The sequence below is a fragment of the Aegilops tauschii genome, chromosome 2 (genome assembly GCF_002575655.3).
Source record: "Aegilops tauschii subsp. strangulata cultivar AL8/78 chromosome 2, Aet v6.0, whole genome shotgun sequence".
Classification (NCBI taxonomy): Eukaryota; Viridiplantae; Streptophyta; class Magnoliopsida; order Poales; family Poaceae; genus Aegilops; species Aegilops tauschii.
Window position 1 is genome coordinate 650,230,723 of NC_053036.3, and position 18,076 is coordinate 650,248,798.

The following is an 18,076-nucleotide window of genomic DNA, read 5'->3' on the forward strand; positions in this document are numbered from 1 at the left end:
CGGGCCTAATTGTCACTGCTATGCCTGATGGGCCTACTGGGCCTTCTGCGGGCCTGAATCCTGGCCCATGGTAGGGTTTCTAGTCGTATTCAGGCCGTGGGGGCCCAGTAGGTGGCACTTTTTTGTTTTTTGTTTTCTTTGTTGCTTTATTTATTTTATTTTGTTTCTACTTACAACAAAATACTTATTCTTGCTATTTTTATTTATTTTATTAAAGTTTATTTTTAATTATTTTTCTTTTAGGTCACAAAAATTATAAACTTTCTATTAGTGCCATTAGTTTTCAAATTTGAATAGTTAAAATTACTGTGTTTAAAATTGAAAGTATTGGGTACCCTGCAAGCGTGCGTGAGACCAAGAATATCCATCCCTGCATATTATTGGGTAGCCCCCAAGCGTGCCTTTTCCTATTAGTCTCCCCTCATACCGCGATTAGGGAGACCTATCTTCTTAAGGCCCGGAATGAAGTCAACACAAAACCCAATGACATCCTCTGTTTGGTGGCCCATGGAGATGCTTCCTTCTGGCCTAGCGCAGTTACAGACATATTTCTTTAGGACTCCCATGAACCTCTCAAAGGGGTACATATTGTGTAGAAATACGGGGCCCAGAATGACAATCTCGTCAACTAGATGAACTAGGACGTGCGTCATGATATTGAAGAAGGATGGTGGGAACACCAGCTCGAAACTGACAAGACATTGCGCCACATCACTCCTTAGCGTTGGTATGATTTCTGGATCGATTACCTTCTGAGAGATTGCATTGAGGAATGCACATAGCTTCACAATGGCTAATCTGACGTTTTCCGGTAGAAGCCCCCTCAATGCAACCGGAAGCAGTTGCGTCATAATCATGTGGCAGTCATGAGACTTTAGGTTGATGAACTTTTTCTCTGGCATATTTATTATTCCCTTTATATTCGACGAGAAGCCAGTCGGGACCTTCATACTAAGCAGGCATTCAAAGAAGATTTCCTTCTCTTCTTTAGTAAGAGCGTAGCTGGCAGGACCTTCATACTGCTTTGGAGGCATGCCGTCTTTTTCGTGCAAACGTTGCAGGTCCTCCCGTGCCTCAGGTGTATCTTTTGTCTTCCCATACACGCCCAAGAAGCCTAGCAGGTTCACGCAAAGGTTCTTCGTCACGTGCATCACGTCGATCGAAGAGCGGACCTCTAGGTATTTCCAGTAGGGTAGGTCCCAAAATATAGATTTCTTCTTCCACATGGGTGCGTGTGCCTCAACGTCATTCAGAACAGCTAGTCCGCCGGGACCCTTTCCAAAGATTACGTGTAAATCATTGACCATAGCAAGTACGTGATCACCGGTACGCATGGCGGGATTCTTCCGGTGATCTGCCTCGCCTTTGAAATGCTTGCCTTTCTTTCGACATTGATGGTTGGTCGGAAGAAATCGACGATGGCCCAGGTACGCATTCTTCCTGCAGCTTCCCAGGTATATACTTTCAGTGTTATCTAAACAGTGCGTGCCTGCGTGGTATCCCTGGTTTGTCTGTCCTGAAAGGTTACCGAGAGCGGGCCAATCGTTGATGGTCACGAACAGCAACGCCTTTAGGTCAAATTCCTCCTGTTTGTGCTCATCCCACGTACGTACACCGTTTCCATTCCACAGCTGTAAAAGTTCTTCAACTAATGGCCTTAGGTACACATCAATGTCGTTGCCGGGTTGCTTAGGGCCTTGGATGAGAACTGGCATCATAATGAACTTTCGCTTCATGCACATCCAAGGAGGAAGGTTATACATACATAGAGTCACGAGCCAGGTGTTGTGATTGCTGCTCTGCTCCCCGAAAGGATTAATGCCATCCGCGCTTAAAGCAAACCATACGTTACTTGGGTCACTTGCAAACTCATCCCAGTACTTTCTCTTGATTTTTCTCCACTGCGACCCGTCAGCAGGTGCTCTCAACTTCCCGTCTTTCTTACGGTCCTCACTGTGCCATCGCATCAACTTGGCATGCTCTCCGTTTCTGAACAGACGTTTCAACCATGGTATTATAGGAGCATACCACATCACCTTAGCAGGAACCCTCTTCCTGGGGCGCTCGCCGTCAACATCACCAGGGTCATCTCATCTGATCTTATACCGTAATGCACCGCATACCGGGCATGCGTTCAGATCCTTGTACGCACCGCGGTAGAGGATGCAGTCATTAGGGCATGCATGTATCTTCTGCACCTCCAATCCTAGAGGGCATACGACCTTCTTTGCTGCGTATGTACTGTCGGGCAATTCGTTATCCTTTGGAAGCTTCTTCTTCAATATTTCCAGTAGCTTCTCAAATCCTTTGTCAGCCACAGCATTCTCTGCCTTCCACTGCAGCAATTCCAGTACGGTACCGAGCTTTGTGTTGCCATCTTCGCAATTGGGGTACAACCCTTTTTTTTGATCCTCTAACATGCGATCGAACTTCAGCTTCTCCTTTTGACTTTCGCATTGCGTCCTTGCATCGACAATGACCCGGCAGAGATCATCATCATCGGGCACATCGTCTGGTTCATCTTGATCTTCAGCAGCTTCACCCGTTGCAGCATCATCGTGCACATCGTCTGGTTCCTCTTGATGTCCAGTAGCATCACCGTATTCAGGGGGCACATAGTTGTCATCGTACTCTTCTTCTTCGCCGTCTTCCATCATAACCCCTATTTCTCCATGCCTCATCCAAACATTATAGTGTGGCATGAAACCCTTGTAAAGCAGGTGGGTGTGAAGGATTTTCTGGTCAGAGTAAGACTTCGTATTCCCACATATAGGGCATGGGCAACACATAAAACCATTCTGCTTGTTTGCCTCAGCCACTTCGAGAAAATCATGCACGCCCTTAATGTACTCGGAGGTGTGTCTGTCACCGTACATCCATTGCCGGTTCATCTGCGTGCATTATATATAATTAAGTGTGTCAAAAACCATTACAGAACATCATGAATAGATAATTAAGTGACCAAATTAATAGAAGTTCATCATCACATTAAAACCAAAGTACATACATAGTTCTCATCTAACAACATAAAGCTCTCCAGAGCATCTAAATTAATTAAACCATACATTGAAACTATGTAAAACATTTCAATGCGAAAACAAATGCGATCATAATCGCAACCAAGGTAACAATTGATCCAACGGCATAATGATACCAAGCCTCGGTATGAATGGAATATTTTCTAATCTTTCTAATATTGAAGCGCATTGCATCCATCTTGATCTTGTGATCATCGACGACATCCGCAACATGCAACTCCAATATCATCTTCTCCTCCTCAATTTTTTTATTTTTTCCTTCAAGAAATTGTTTTCTTCTTCAACTAAATTTAACCTCTCGACAATAGGGTCGGTTGGAATTTCCGGTTCACATACCTCCTAGATAAATAAAATCTATGTCACGTTGGTCGGCATAATTTTCATAAACAATAAATGAAGCAATAGTTATAAAGATAATATATACCACATCCGAATCATAGACAGGACGAGGGCCGACGGGGGCGGATACCAAAACCATCGCACTATATAATAACAAGCAATAAAATAGTAAGAAAATTAGACAAGTATATATCTCTAAAGCAAGAATTTTTTTTCTTTCAGAAAGAAGATAAGAACAAGAGGCTCACCACGGTGGTGCCGGCGACGAGATCGGCGCGGGCGATCGACGACAGTGAAGACGGGGACGGGGCGTGACGGGCCGTTAATATAAACCTAGGCAAATCTCGGGAAAAATAGAGTTCGGAGGTCGTGCTTCGAGAGGAGAAAGCTTAACTAGTGTGGCTCGGGCAGTTCATCGAACACCACATGTGCATAGGAGGTGAGCTAGAGCACCACAAAGCCCTCCCCTCCCCGTCCAGAGAAAAACAGAGCAGTGGAGTGCTCTGCTCGCGGGCGAGGGGTATATATAGGCACCTCAATGGTCCCAGTTCGTGGCACGAACCGGGACTAAAGGGCAGCCTGTTGTCCCGCTTCAAGCCACCAACTGGGACCAATGTTGGTGGGCCAGGAGCCAGGCCCATTGGTCCCGGTTCGTCCCACCAACCGGGACCAATAGTCCAGACGAACCGGGACCAATGGCCCACGTGGCCCGGCCGGCCCCCTGGGCTCACGAACCGGGACCAATGCCCCCATGGGTCCCGGTTCTAGACTGAACCGGGACTAATGGGCTGAACCGGCCTGGACCAAAGCCCCCTTTTCTACTAGTGATTCCCTACATACAAGCAGTTTTACAACACCGTCAGGTTTAACTATTGGCCAGAAATTGAAGAGTTGAATTAGATATAATAAGGGATGTGATGTACCTGCTCGTTGCGCATGCTACTCTTGCAAGCTGCGATTGTCCGTTTACGCAAGCTCGATGCCATGCCCGTGCAGCCGCCGCTGCCTCCCACGCAGGCTACACCCAGGGTTGGATCTTCATCTTCTTGTCCTTCCGTCCGCTTGAAGCCCGGCGACCGCCCTCCAACGAGGGCGCGAGGAAGTGCTGTGTCGGTTTGTCCAGCGGCGGCTAGGTTAGGAGCGAACCAGACTAGAGGCTGGAGCGAATGAATTGGGATTTTCTTCTGCCGATCGATATGGTAGGCACTCGTTTGGGCCGCGATCCTGCTATAGGGCCTGCCTTGCACTTATGTTATTGGCCCATCCAAATTGAAACATTTTTCTTCATTTTTTACATTGCCTGCTCGTGCGTTGGGACGAACAAAACTAGTGTGGGCCAACCTGGACGACTCAAACTAGGTGCACACGTTCCAGCCACCTGAGGTGGCCGCCCATACCAGCCCCTATGGTGGCGTCGCCCCTTTTTGCGTGTATGATTGGATAGTGAAAAATATTCCAGTGGCGCTTTTGATTTACCCACATAATGGTTGAATTGCTTGTTTCTATGAACTGAGTTTGCCAATAATGTGAAGGATGCCAGTCTTTTCATCCTATTGTAGATTGCTTAGATCTCGATATGCCAAAAGTAATCGCATGAAATATACAGTAAAATCCAGTGTGATGTGTGTGGCTACAACTAGTCTGACTACACGTCCTCATATAACATATCAAGGACGCACCATCTTACCAGATTAACCATTCGACTTACCCATGCAGTGTGGGAAGAAAGAAGTATTGGGACTTCGTATCCAAGCAATTGATGCCATGGACTCCTTCGTACAACCTTGTAAGTGAAAAAGAAGTTGCAGTGTGCCTGTACAAAGAACTAGCGTAAGTTCAGTTACCTGCTTCTCAGAATTTTAGTTAGCCACTTATTGCAAAATTGTTCAATTACGTTGCTTGGCTTAATTTAGTTTGCTACTGATTACATAATGCCACAGCCTGTTAATCATATTGTAGACTGCACCTATCTATGTGTTTGATACTTGCTGTTAAGAATTACCTGTTTGCCTTAACTTAAATATCTACTTGTTTGTTTAACTGCTTTGCTGCTGCAACAGCGGGTTACAATGATGTTAATAACTACTTTTCAGCATCCAACTGAATCTCTTTAATTCTTTGTTTGTTTAACTGGTTTGCTGTTATAACTTCCAGTTGAGATGTTTTGCTAACTTCAACTTTTCTGAATCCAATCAGAACTTTAATGGCAAAACAGGTTAGCCCAAGATCAAAGAGCGAGGTCCCCATGGACGTTGCATCATCCCACAGTAGTGGCACCGGCCCAATCGTGCATTATGAATTGCCAACTGCTGATGCTCTAGAGGCTAAACTAGTGGTAGAAAGAGATTCTGCTTCTGCACTTAGAGATGAAGTTGACATGTTGAGGAAGCAAACAGCACAATCACAAGCAGTACTCAAGACAACCATTAAATATTTGGTGGATTTCAAAACGAAGCAAGCTGAGACTGACCTGATTGTTAAGGTCCTGAAGGAAAAAAGGAAATTAAATTCCTACTTGGTAAATCATAGGTGAAATGTTCTTTCCATCGTTGAATAACCTTTGTGTTGTCTGTTCATGTAATCAATCAAACCATTTGTTTTAGAGATCATGTAATAATTGTTTTTTTGTTTTTTGGTTTGTAATTTTATTTGAGCACAAGTCTGTATTAATTGATAAGACTCGGAGACATTTCATTTGGATTGCTATGCCAGACCTACAAATATGCCAATCGGGCTGAATGTGCATTCAGCAATAGTAGTAGTATAGATGGACCATAAGTGGCACGCATCGGAAAGGGCCAAGATGCTGGCTAAAAAAAGGATGTTGTTGTAGCCAAAAAAAAGTACAGCGGCCTGGCTTATGTATGTTAGTTGATATTATTGATCCATATACTCTATAAGTGTTTATATGTCTGTTAGTTCTGTACATTCTTGGTTGATTGACTTGGTATTTGAATCTTGATACATCGCTTGTGTACATATCTAAATGGGAGTACACATTATGCTGCGTGTGACATTTGAGTTGGACATGAAGTGTTCCAAATATTCGAATTCACCTTAAACTGGATTCTAGCTTCTGAATTTGAGTATCGGCATTTGTAAACCATATTCATATATGACAGTGGAATACATCTTTGTCGTCCTTTTGAAGATATATAAAAACACATAGAATGATTTATAAAGATTCATATAGGAATACAAAATGGATTCGAATTTAGTTGACAGGGTAAACATGGATGCTTATTGTCCCAAAATTTGAAAGAAGCGGCAAAATGTCCACTCCCACGTCGGCTGCCCGAAGCCAAGTGTTTGGGAGATGGAAATTACTGTCTACCCATTACACGGACAATCCATCGGCCCGATTTCCACTGCTCTAAATAGGGGTAGGTTAGTAACTTCAATTAGACGTGACACGACCGCCTTTGAGCCCATTCCGACACGGTGGGCGTCAAACATGGGCGGCAAAACACATTTGATTCAAGCTCGTCCGAAAGACCTTTGTTTCTCCCTCCATTCCCCATTCATACACGGTGGGCGGCAAAACAAACTCGACTCGGCCGAAATCGATGTAGGCAAATATTTTCAATAGGGGCAGGTTTGTAACTTCACTCAGACGTGACACAACCGCCCTACCTGTCAGCCCCGTTCATACACCGTGGGCGCCAACCACCCTCTCCTCGCCCGAAATCGCTCTGGGCAAATATTGGCGAGATGCGAGATTACCGTCCTATCCCCAACCGACGAGACGTCCAAATTTTAAATGGGGGCTAAGTTCGTAACTTTCCCATATTTCAGACAGGCGCGTCCCAAAAACATGGTTCCCCGTACCTCTCCCTCCATTTTCCCATTCATACACCGTCCGTGCTAGAACACCCCATCCCCACACCAGCCTCCGTCCGCCACCCCATCCATCGCCGCCGTCCTCCACCACATCCATCGCTACCGCCCTCCACCATGCCGGAGCGCCTACCAAGACCGCGTCGTCCACTGCTAGAGATGGACGTTTCTCATCCACGGCAACGGACCAATAGCCTTGCATCGCGTCCTCTCGCTTCATCGGCGTCGTCGTCCTCTTTGCCGGGGCCGCTCACACGACCTTCTCTTCCACCGCAACGGGACTTATCCCCCGATGCACCCGTCTACCGTCGCAGATCTGCTTCAACGCCACCAACAGCCATCGCACCCCGATGCCTACACGGCGCCGCAAGAGAGGTGGTACTTCATATCTCCTCAACTTTTTGATCTCAACCAGAAAATAGATCTTAACTTGGTTACTATACTTTCTTTTCAGCTCTTAGAATTTAGTTCTTAGTTCGAAGAAAACAATGGATGCTAAATATCATTCCTCCGGTTTGCAGCTTCAAATCTGCTATGGCACAGCCATAATATGATTTAATTGATCATGCTTAGGGTTTAATTGATCATGTTGGTTCCGTGGTGGTTTCTTTAATAGAAATCGGAAAGAAAACCCTCTTTTGCTAAAAAAATATGCTTAGAGTTTCCCCCTTTCTATGTGTGGTCTGGTCAGCACGGTTGGGGAGGTGAACTTTGCATATGCAGGGGTTTATAGGGAGACACTCTCCGAGTTGAATCCGTAATGCATTCCATAGATAATCTGACTACTTTTTATGTTTTCATGAATCTCAGATTCTGAATAGCATCATAATGATTATGAGCTTGCGCGCATGAAAAGAATAAAGCAGAACAATGCCATGGCTGTCAAACTTGGCATCAAGGGACCGAAATCAAGTCTGGATGCAATGCAATGCAAACGCTCTCCACCTACAGATTCATGCTCAGAATATGATCCTAACAGTGATTCTGAGCTAGAGGGATACCTAAGTCAATGTAGCTCTCTAGTGGAGGAGTCAGAGGAAGATGCCCTATCTTATTCACCCATCAAGGTACTTGCTCTAACTTTCCAAGGTTACATTGCTCGCACATATCTTGCAATTGATGCTTTGCATTGCTTCTACTTTGTTGAATTGCCATTAGCTTAGTTTACACATCGTGTATGTGAATACGCCCTGCCTATCCATTTTTAGTACATATTCCATCTGTCATCATACCATATTTATCCATTCAAATGTTGTTCTTGTGTATCAGACGTTCAAAAGGAAGAGGGCGATTGCTGATCGTGGAGGAGCACAAGCAGAGTATTTGGAAAAGGTAGTGGCACCTGATAAATCAAATAGCCCATTAGGTGTAGTTGCAATATCACCTGACCCACAAAACACCCCAACTCTAGCAGACTCTAGCCCTACTACACTGGTCATTTCTGATGCCCCAACTCAGCAGACCCCAACTGCAGCAAACAATATGATTATGCCAGTTGACATAGCACCAGCTGTACGCGCAAAACTCCCATTCCAGCAAAGAGTACACCAAATCCAGTTGCCAAATCCCTTTTCGAACCAGAGAGAGCCCCAATTGCAGCAAATAGGACCCCTGTTCCATTTCTTCCCAGTTTAGAAGACGAAGCTTATGTTGTTGTCAGGAACTTTGTGCGCATCTTTCCTTCATGGAAAGATTATACCGCAGACACAGAACAATTTCCAGTCTTCCTCCGCAACTTACGTGTAAGTAATGTACTAATGTTATTCATGGTCATTACTGCATATGTTTCTGCTGACAGAAGACACAAGATTTCATTCTTTTAAATAGGCGAGGAGCAAACTGGATTGTGATGACGAGCAAGGCTTGGTTGCGCTTTTCAAGCACTCGTTGATGAAGTATCGTTCCTACCTGAGGCAAGCGCACTTCGATGGCAAGCCTCTGAACGAAATTTCTGTAAAGTCTCCAGTGCTACATTTATCCGAGGGTGACTGGAATAATCTTGTTACACATTGGTCTCGGCTGCAGCGTAAGGTACTGTCTATGATATCACATCACAATTTGAACTACATTTCTGCATTTGCCTTAATGTCTCACTTGTACGAAAACTATTAGCAGAAGAACATTCGTTCTCAAGGGACTACAGAATCTCGCAGCTATACTACACACTGCATTGCTCTTGTGAGTACCTCTTGCCCTGTATGACCATACTTACTTTCATAGCTGTTTGATTATGTAGCATCACTGCACATGTTAGCCTCGTAATCGTCCATTTGGTGGACATTATAAGATCCGTATGGACTCTTACATAAATTTAGAATCAACCCAATGCTTTTGAAGAGGTTTAGCTCTGCAGTCCTCTTGTAAGGACTGAACGTGGTCTATCACTGTACTTACATTAACAGCTACTCCCTCCGTCCCATAATATAAGAACGTTTTGTACAGTACACCAGTGTCCAAAACACTCTTGTATTATGGGAAGAGGGATTGGTTCATTTTGTAGCATTCTGCATCTTATCTCCCTCACCCACCATTTACTAAAAAAGATCAGATCTATATTTAATCTTACCAACAAGTAGAATACACAGACAATGCCAGTGCAGAAGTGTAGCCCATTGCTCTTGTCAGTACATTTTGTCCTGTAATGCTTGTACTTCCAGGGATTGTAGCATCAATCTGCATCTTATCTTCATTATCCTCTATCCCTTCAAGTATTATCATATCTATAATTACTCTCTACAAAATGTAGAGTACAGGCAATGCTTATGAAGAAGATTCTGTGCTGAAATTCTTGAGTTATCCTTCCCTTGACATGGAGAAGGGCATTATAAAGCCGGTGTTAACTGTTAATGTAAGTCAGTCCTTCTAAAGCCTTTATCCTCAACTGCTATTTAATTTGCTCATACTCCCTATCGTTTACTGCTGTTTAGTTTGTTGTTTCTACCAAAATGCATGTTCGCAAGAACCGTAAGTTCTAAGTTTTACTTGTAAAACCAAATTCCTTATTCATACCATGCACATTACTTAATACTCCCTATATGTATGCTTGTTTTTGTGGATCTATAATCCAGTGTGTGGTGAAGCAGCCCATGTTTGCACCTTGTCATCTCCTGTTTTATCTTACTGATGTGGCTGATGATATGAACAACATGCCATGCACATTATCCAAAATAGATACAATGATTTTCTTTGCCCTTCATCTATGCTTGTTATGTTGACATGGTAATCCAGTAGTCTGGTGAAGCTCCCCGCATTATGAACAATGCCAAATTATGCTATTGATATTTTGAACTTACTCTTTATTTTCTAATTTGAAATTGGATGGAATTGACAACACAGTTATCATCTTTGTTTATACACGTGCAAAACCTGTCATCTCTCTGCTTTGTTTCAGGGTGATATGCCTGATGGCATGCACAAGTCTGCTGAAGGCTGTGAGACAAACCCAGAATATATTGCAGCAAAGAAGGCAAAACATCTTGAAGATAGCGAGACAACCCCAAAGTCTTGTCTTGATGCAGTGTTCAAGTTACTTGAGACTAACAGTCAGACAAGCTCACAGAATTTGTTGTCTGAATCAGTTCGACTTCTTCAGTCCCAAGTTCTAGCAGAAAGGCATTCTGCAACTCAACTTCGACTTGAAGTCCTATCCCTAAGAAAGATTGCGGAGAACACCAATGAGAACCTCATCGCTAAACAGCTACACCTAGAAGCTATGACCGACATGCTAGGCCGGTCTCACAGCCTTACTCAGTAGCTTGCGCAGCAGTTCCCCTGCAAGGCTAACCTTTCTTGAACTGTCTTGGAAGTGGTCTCGGTTCAGTATTATTTTGTTACGCTGCAATGGTGCCCAGTTTTTGTAATCTGCTTCTACGTTGCGCTTTATGATCACTGGTGGCGAACTTCGATGCCCAGTGGATGTAATATACCTTAAATCCTTTATTGTATAGTGTAGGTTTATTCTTAGTTACTATGCCATAATTTCTTTATTGTATAGAGTAGGTTTGTTCTTAATTCCTACTAGTTACTGCCATCATTCGCTATCTGAAAAAAATCAGATGTAGTCGACCGGGCCGAAACATTCGACTCTAACGGGCCAGGTTTTTAGCGGGCCACAATTGGGCCGGCCTGCATCTTTCTTGGGCCCGAATGATTGGGGCCTTCACACATTGCGCCAGGCCCAAACTTACACCGGCCTATATTTTAGTTGGGCCTATTGTCAACCCAGCGCTTAGTTTGGCCCAGGTAGCGTTGGGCCCTTAACAGGCTGAATATTATACTGGCCTGTTACGGCCGAGATGAAACCACGTGCCTTTAGCAGGCCAAAATGCATGTTGGGCCTCAATTTTCACTAGTCGTCGACATGCCTTCAGCAGGCCGAAAAGTAGACCGGGCCTTTTTGGGCCCAGTTAGCTCATGGGCCGTTACCAGGACGAAACATATCTCGGGCCTTAGTTGGCCCACTGATATCATGGGCCTTTAAGAGGCCGAAAGCTTAGTACAGGCATCAACGGGCCGAATTACGCGACAGGCCTTTAACAGGCCCAAAGTCACTTTGGGCTTAACTATTGCCACCTTTAGCACGGGCCGTTAGTGGGCCCAATGTCCCGTCAGACCATATATGGCCCATGGGCAGCACGGGCCATTCCCAGGCCGAAAGTCACACCGGGCTGAAATGGGCCCATGTCTACATCAGGCCTCTAACAGGCCGAAAGTCACTGGGCTGTAGTTGGGCCCAAATATTCGGCAAACAATTAACGGGCCAGATCTGGCTTCGGGCCGCAAATGGGCCCAAATATTGGGCGAACAATTAACGGGCCAGATCTGGCTTCGGGCCGTAAATGGGCCCAAATATTGGGCGAACAATTAACGGGCCAGATCTGGCTTCGGGCCGTAAATGGGCCTTTATTAAGCAGGCCGTTGTTGGGCTGGCCCACTAGTACCTGATTAAGTACTACGGGCCTTTGACTGGGCCGGCCTTTTTAACCTATATGGGCCTCTGTTGGGCCCAGCCACGTGTCGACGTATCATAGGCATGTCTCCTCCAATGGACGGGCGACATCTGGCCCACTGACGAGCTGACAGGTGTTCCCTTCGGCCAATCAGAATTTTACACGTGGAAATTTCCCATTGGTCAGGGCTGTTAACGGGTTATTGGATCCAAAATCCAACCCGATAGCTTAACGGCGTTACGTTACGGTGGATGCCACGTGTCGGTCACCCTTGATGAAAGCACTTCTGTGACGCGCGATTTATCGTCATGGAAGTGGACACTTCCGTGATGATAATTTTGGTAATGTCATGGAACACTTCTACGACAGCACAGGTATGACTATCTTCATTCTGTCATAAATTTGTCATGGATGTACATGCATGACAAAAAACGCGACCTACTGTGACAAACACGTATCATCACGGAAGTGTATTTTTTTTGTAGTGTCACTTGGACCCCACTTAACAGTACGGTGGTTCCTATGACTCAACAAAGAAGAAAAGGAAACTACGAAACAACTATGTCTTCGCACTCCATAGTCTTCACGTGAATGTCTTCTCAAGTCATAATCTTCATTGTGAATATCTCCACAGACCACCATTGTCTTCAATGTCTTCACACATTTTTAGGGGTCATCTCTGGTAGGTAAACCGAATCAATGTGGGACTACTACCTGTGTTATCCTGCAATTCTCACAAACACATTAGTCCCTGAACCAAGTTTGTCGTCAATACTCCAAAACCAACTAGGGGTGGCACTAGATGCACTTACAGGTCACCGGTGTGATTTCTTGTATCTGCGTTGGTATTTCTCCGGAGAGGAGAGGATGATGCAGCACAACAACGGTAAGTATATCCCCAGGGAGCCAAGGAAGTGTACGAGGGAAGGCCCGTGGGGACCATGATACACCAGAGAGCCCAGGCAAGCCCTGCTAGATCATGGGGCCCACGAAGCTCCGTTGCATCGCCTCTCAGCTCCATAAATACCCCAAATATTCCAGAAACCCTAGGGGAGTCGACAAAACACAATTCCAGCAGCCACAAGTTCCAGAACCACGAGATCCAATCTAGAGCCCTATTCCGGCACCTTGCCAGAGGGGAACACGATCACAGAGGGGTTCACCGTCCTCATTGGTGCTCCTCCGAAGATGCGTGAGTAGTTCACCGGAGACCTACGGGTCCTTAGGCAGTAGCTAGATGGCTTCTCTCTTTTTGATTCCCAATACAATGTTCTCCTCGATATTCTTGGAGATCTATTTGATTTAATAACTTTTTGCGGTGTGTTTGTTGGGATCCGATGAATTGCGAGTTTATGATCAAATCTATCCATGAATATTATTTGAGTCTTTTTTGATCTCTTACATGCATGATTGTTATAGCCTCGTATGTTTCTCCGAATCTTTGGTTTAGTTAGGCCAACTAGATTGATTTTTCTTGCCATGGGAAGAGGTGCTTTGTGATGTGTTTGATCTTGCGGTGTCCTCACCCAGTTAGTCACATGGATACCGGAAAACTTCATCAAGAAAGAAGAAGAAAACCGGTAACGATGATGACGGTAGAGTAAGCATGTGCATGACTCGGGAGGACACCGATCGTCTCGAGTTTAGTAAATTATTGCCAAGCAAAGGGAACATCACATGATAACCAAAGGTTCACTCGAATGTTGTTCGTGTAATCATAGGGATCAATATGGACGTCTTGAACGAAGGGTTTAGTTCATGTCTATGATTTACTGAACCTACGGGCCGGTCACAAGCTTAAGGTAATCATGATCAACTGAGTGTTCGTAGGACAAGAATATCGACGATTTTTTGTGTGGATTTTTTTTATTTTTTCATGAAGCCTTGGATGGGTTAATTGGGAACGAGAGATACGAGTTTACCCAGGTTCGGCCCCTCTGATAAGGTAAAAGCCTACTCCTGCTAGTTTTGCTTATTGTGTCTGATGATCTGGATTACAAGGGTGTTATTTCACTACCTCTGTCTCGAGAGACTAGAACTGGTCCCCTTGGACAACCTAGGAACCCCTTTATATAATAGCCGGGTTCCTGGGATTACAATAGATCCCGGGTTCTACCCGCGATCGAAGTCCTACTCTAACTCTTCTAGGTCCCCCGTGCCTTCCAAGTCAGGAAAGTTCCGACCTTGTGTGTGGACTCTGGGAAGCCGGGTCCTATCTTCTCTAGTCGGGTTCCCTTCAGGCTCTCTGGCCCACCAAGACCCGGCCCAAGCAGCTTCCTGGATGACCCAGTCCTGGGCCCTCTGGGCCTGGCGAGTTGTTTCTTGGGTTGCTAGCCAAGTCTTAGCCGTGGATAATCTCCCGACATTAGCCCCTATGTTAGCTTGGATACAGGCTTGGCACCAGTCTGATCATCCATGCCAAACTCTTGAAATAAAAATAGAAAAATATGTTAAGGCTAAAGTATGGTCTCCGTGCCACATAAATGGGCCGACTTGTTCCATTGATTTTCGTTCAATGGACCTGCCTTTTGTCCATCATGAGTTCATACGCCTCTTGGCCCACTCCTTGCTATTCTTGACGGAAATATGCCCTAGAGGCAATAATAAAATGGTTATTATTATATTTCCTAAATCATGATAAAGATTTATTAATCATGCTAGAATTGTATTGACCGGAAACTTAAATACATGTGTGGATACATAAACAAATACCATGTCCCTAGTGTGGATACATAAACAAATACCACGTTTCCTAATCATGCACATGAGTTGTCATTTGATAACGGGATCACATATAGGAGAATGATGTGATGGACAAGGCCCATCCGTTAGCTTAGCATTTGATCGTTCAATTTATTGCTATTGCTTTCTTAATGTCAAATACATATTCATTCAACTATGAGCTGAACGTGTGCTGAACGCGGATGTGTCGTACACTACTGGAATCAGCTTCTTTGCCGTCCGCCATGGCACAGATCCCGAACGGCAAAGGGCTTTGCCGTCAGCCAGCAGATGGCAAAACGTCCGGCTGAACGAGCGACGGCAAAGGGCACTTTGTCGTCTGCTGGCGGACGGCAAAGATGCAAAGGCCTTTGTCGTCCGCCAGCCGACGGCAAAGGTCATGGCTCTTTGTCGTCTGCCAGCAGATGGCAAAGAGCTTATATTGCCCCATTTAATTCTGTTTTTTCTTATATCAATTCATTTTCATAGAAAATCACACACACACACGCACACACACACACGCACACACACACAAACAGATATATATATATATATATAAATATATATATATATATATATATATATATATGACCAATAGTCATGAACAAAAACTAAATATCTATACATATACATAGTTTCGTCAATATTACACAGTTTCATCCATAGGTAGCAAGTTTCACAAAGTCAAAACAAAAACTAAAGACAAGCACTCCATATCTGAAATTACAAGAAATTACCTAAAACTAAATATCTATTTTCCTAAAAACTATCTTATTACTAAGATCTTCTCTGGATCTTCTTCTTTTCTTCCAACCTGCATAACAAAAACACTAAGAAATAGAGAATGGGTTAGGAGTAGAAATGTAGCATTTCACTTGGTGAAATGCAATGTTCAGTTTTTATGTAAGTTTAACACATGGAAAGCTGGAGAGCATGCTGAGAGTTTTCTTTCCTGAGGACCAGGGTAGCCACCAATGGGCCAGCCAAGGGGCCAGTTCACATCCTTCTGGAGGAGAGTGTACTCCTGCTCAATTCCATACCTGTTTGGGTTCAGAGATAAGCCTAATCAATGCTCTAACCGTAAGCAGATAAGGATACAAATGTGGAAACCGCCAAATTTTGTGGTCCTTCAACCCATTTTTCGTACCGTTTCTGTCTGTATTTGCTAAATAAATCTGTAATTCCAGGGACATCAATTTTACTCTTATCTTCCTAACTCATTTCCATCTGATGCAAAGTGAGTGCGGTGTGGTACTAATCTATATTGTACAACTTATTATGTTCTCAGTGTGTATGTGTGTTAAGACACAAGAGCACTATTACAACTTTTATATGAAACACCGCAACAACAAAAAACTTGAAATATCGACGGAGGTATTCATACCATGTCTCCTCAGCTGCAACCTTCGGGGTGTTGAAGATCTTGGCAGCATTGTGCCTCTTGTTGGTGGGGATTGGAACACCTTATGGTGTGTAGCAGTCGCACATAACCTACAAGGGAGTAATAAATAGGAAAAGATCAACAAACCAACGACTTTGCGCCAAATACAGTAGAAACTTGGCCTCTGATTTAGCTGAAGCTTTTTTTTCTCAGTTCAAGTATTTAAGATTTGTGTTAGTCAAACAGTTGTCTGAAAGGCCAAGTTGTTTCTCTAAAGAGACAGTCTCATAAGCAATTAATTATGAGCCAAGTAGGTCAACTAGTGGAATTTTAGGGTGTTTACATAGCAGGGCGCAAACACCTGGTTATTTTGTCCACCAGATCACACATATGTCCAAGCACATCAAACAGCTACAAAATTCAGTTTTCATTTTTAAATTTAAGCCACAAAATTAAGTTTTTTATTTTTTAAATTTAGCGGTGCCCAGAAACAATGTTTTCATGTGATTTTTTTCAAAGACCCATCTGCATCTTACTTTTCCTACTTTATGGCATCCAGCATCTTTGGTGCATAAAAAGTTCGAAAGAAGCATGGAAGATAAAAAGTAGCAAGGACTTACAAGGAGGTTGTCACCCCTCCTGAACGGGTCCTTGAAAATGGCATGGGGGATTCATCAGAGTCAAAAAGAAAAAACAGCTTGTAAGCAAACAAGGAAAGTAGAAATACTGTAAGTAAAATAAATAAAAGCATTAGAGAAGGCGAGATAATCGTTTTATTAGTCTTGCTAAGTCTCGGTCGACTAAAACTTGGTCATGTCTCAGTCGATGCTATATACGTGAGACCATACATTAAGATTCGTGCAAAGTTCAGTTTTTAGATTTTCCTTTTCCTTTCTTACCAAGATATATCACTTCACTGAGACTTTGACTGAGACCTAGCTACGCCCTTGTTTTATATAAGAAACTGTTTTTAGACTAGCCTCCAATTTATACATACTTCATGTACATTTTTTTGCATCAGTAGCAATGTCATTGTTCTGACATTTTCCCATTAGCACAGATTGTAGTAGTCATACGCCTCTCACAAGGAATCGAAGTTGTTGCCAACTGCAGGTACTACAGCAGTTTCAGTCTTCTTCTCCAGGTACCCCTGAATGTTTTCTCATGGCATACACTCTACAATAGGCGCCCGGGCTAACACAAAGCCTGCACGCACTAGACTGTTTGAATCGTGTGTGCCCACTTCCGTATTAACTCATTTTTATGAATGCGCAATCAAAACAAATCAGCTCGTATAAGCATTACAGTTATGCTCATGAATCATCCTTACTAAGCAGCATCAGCATCACAATCTACGCCGCATCACGTGATGCCAACAAATGCATTCTGTGTTAGTTTATCTAAGGGGAACTTCATACCTCTTTATCCAGCCATGGGCCTGCGGCTCATCGTGCCTCGTTGACTGCTCTGATCAGCCGCCGACAAGTCGAGAGATGGGCAGGTGATGTCTACTATGCAACCTTCTTCTTGTAGACGTTGTTGGGCCTCCAAGTGCAGAGGTTTGTAGGACAGTAGCAAATTTCCCTCAAGTGGATGACTTAAGGTTTATCAATCCATGGGAGGCGTAGGATGAAGATGGTCTCTCTCAAGCAACCCTGCAACCAAATAACAAAGAGTCTCTTGTGTCCCCAACACACCCAATACAATGGTAAATTGTATAGGTGCACTAGTTCGGCGAAGAGATGGTGATACAAGTGCAATATGGATGGTAGATATAGGTTTTTGTAATCTGAAAATATAAAAACAGCAAG

The 18,076-nt window shown here is 44.0% G+C and overlaps 1 long non-coding RNA gene across 1 annotated transcript; it reads right to left on the bottom strand.

The window, feature by feature from the left end:
* Positions 1-15,412: 15,412 nt before the first annotated feature.
* On the bottom strand, positions 15,413-16,953 carry LOC141042158 (uncharacterized). The gene is made up of 3 exons (XR_012203979.1): positions 16,886-16,953; positions 16,269-16,375; positions 15,413-15,924 (listed from the first exon to the last, which is right to left on the bottom strand). It is a non-coding gene; the product is annotated as an uncharacterized lncRNA (long non-coding RNA).
* Positions 16,954-18,076: the final 1,123 nt, after the last annotated feature.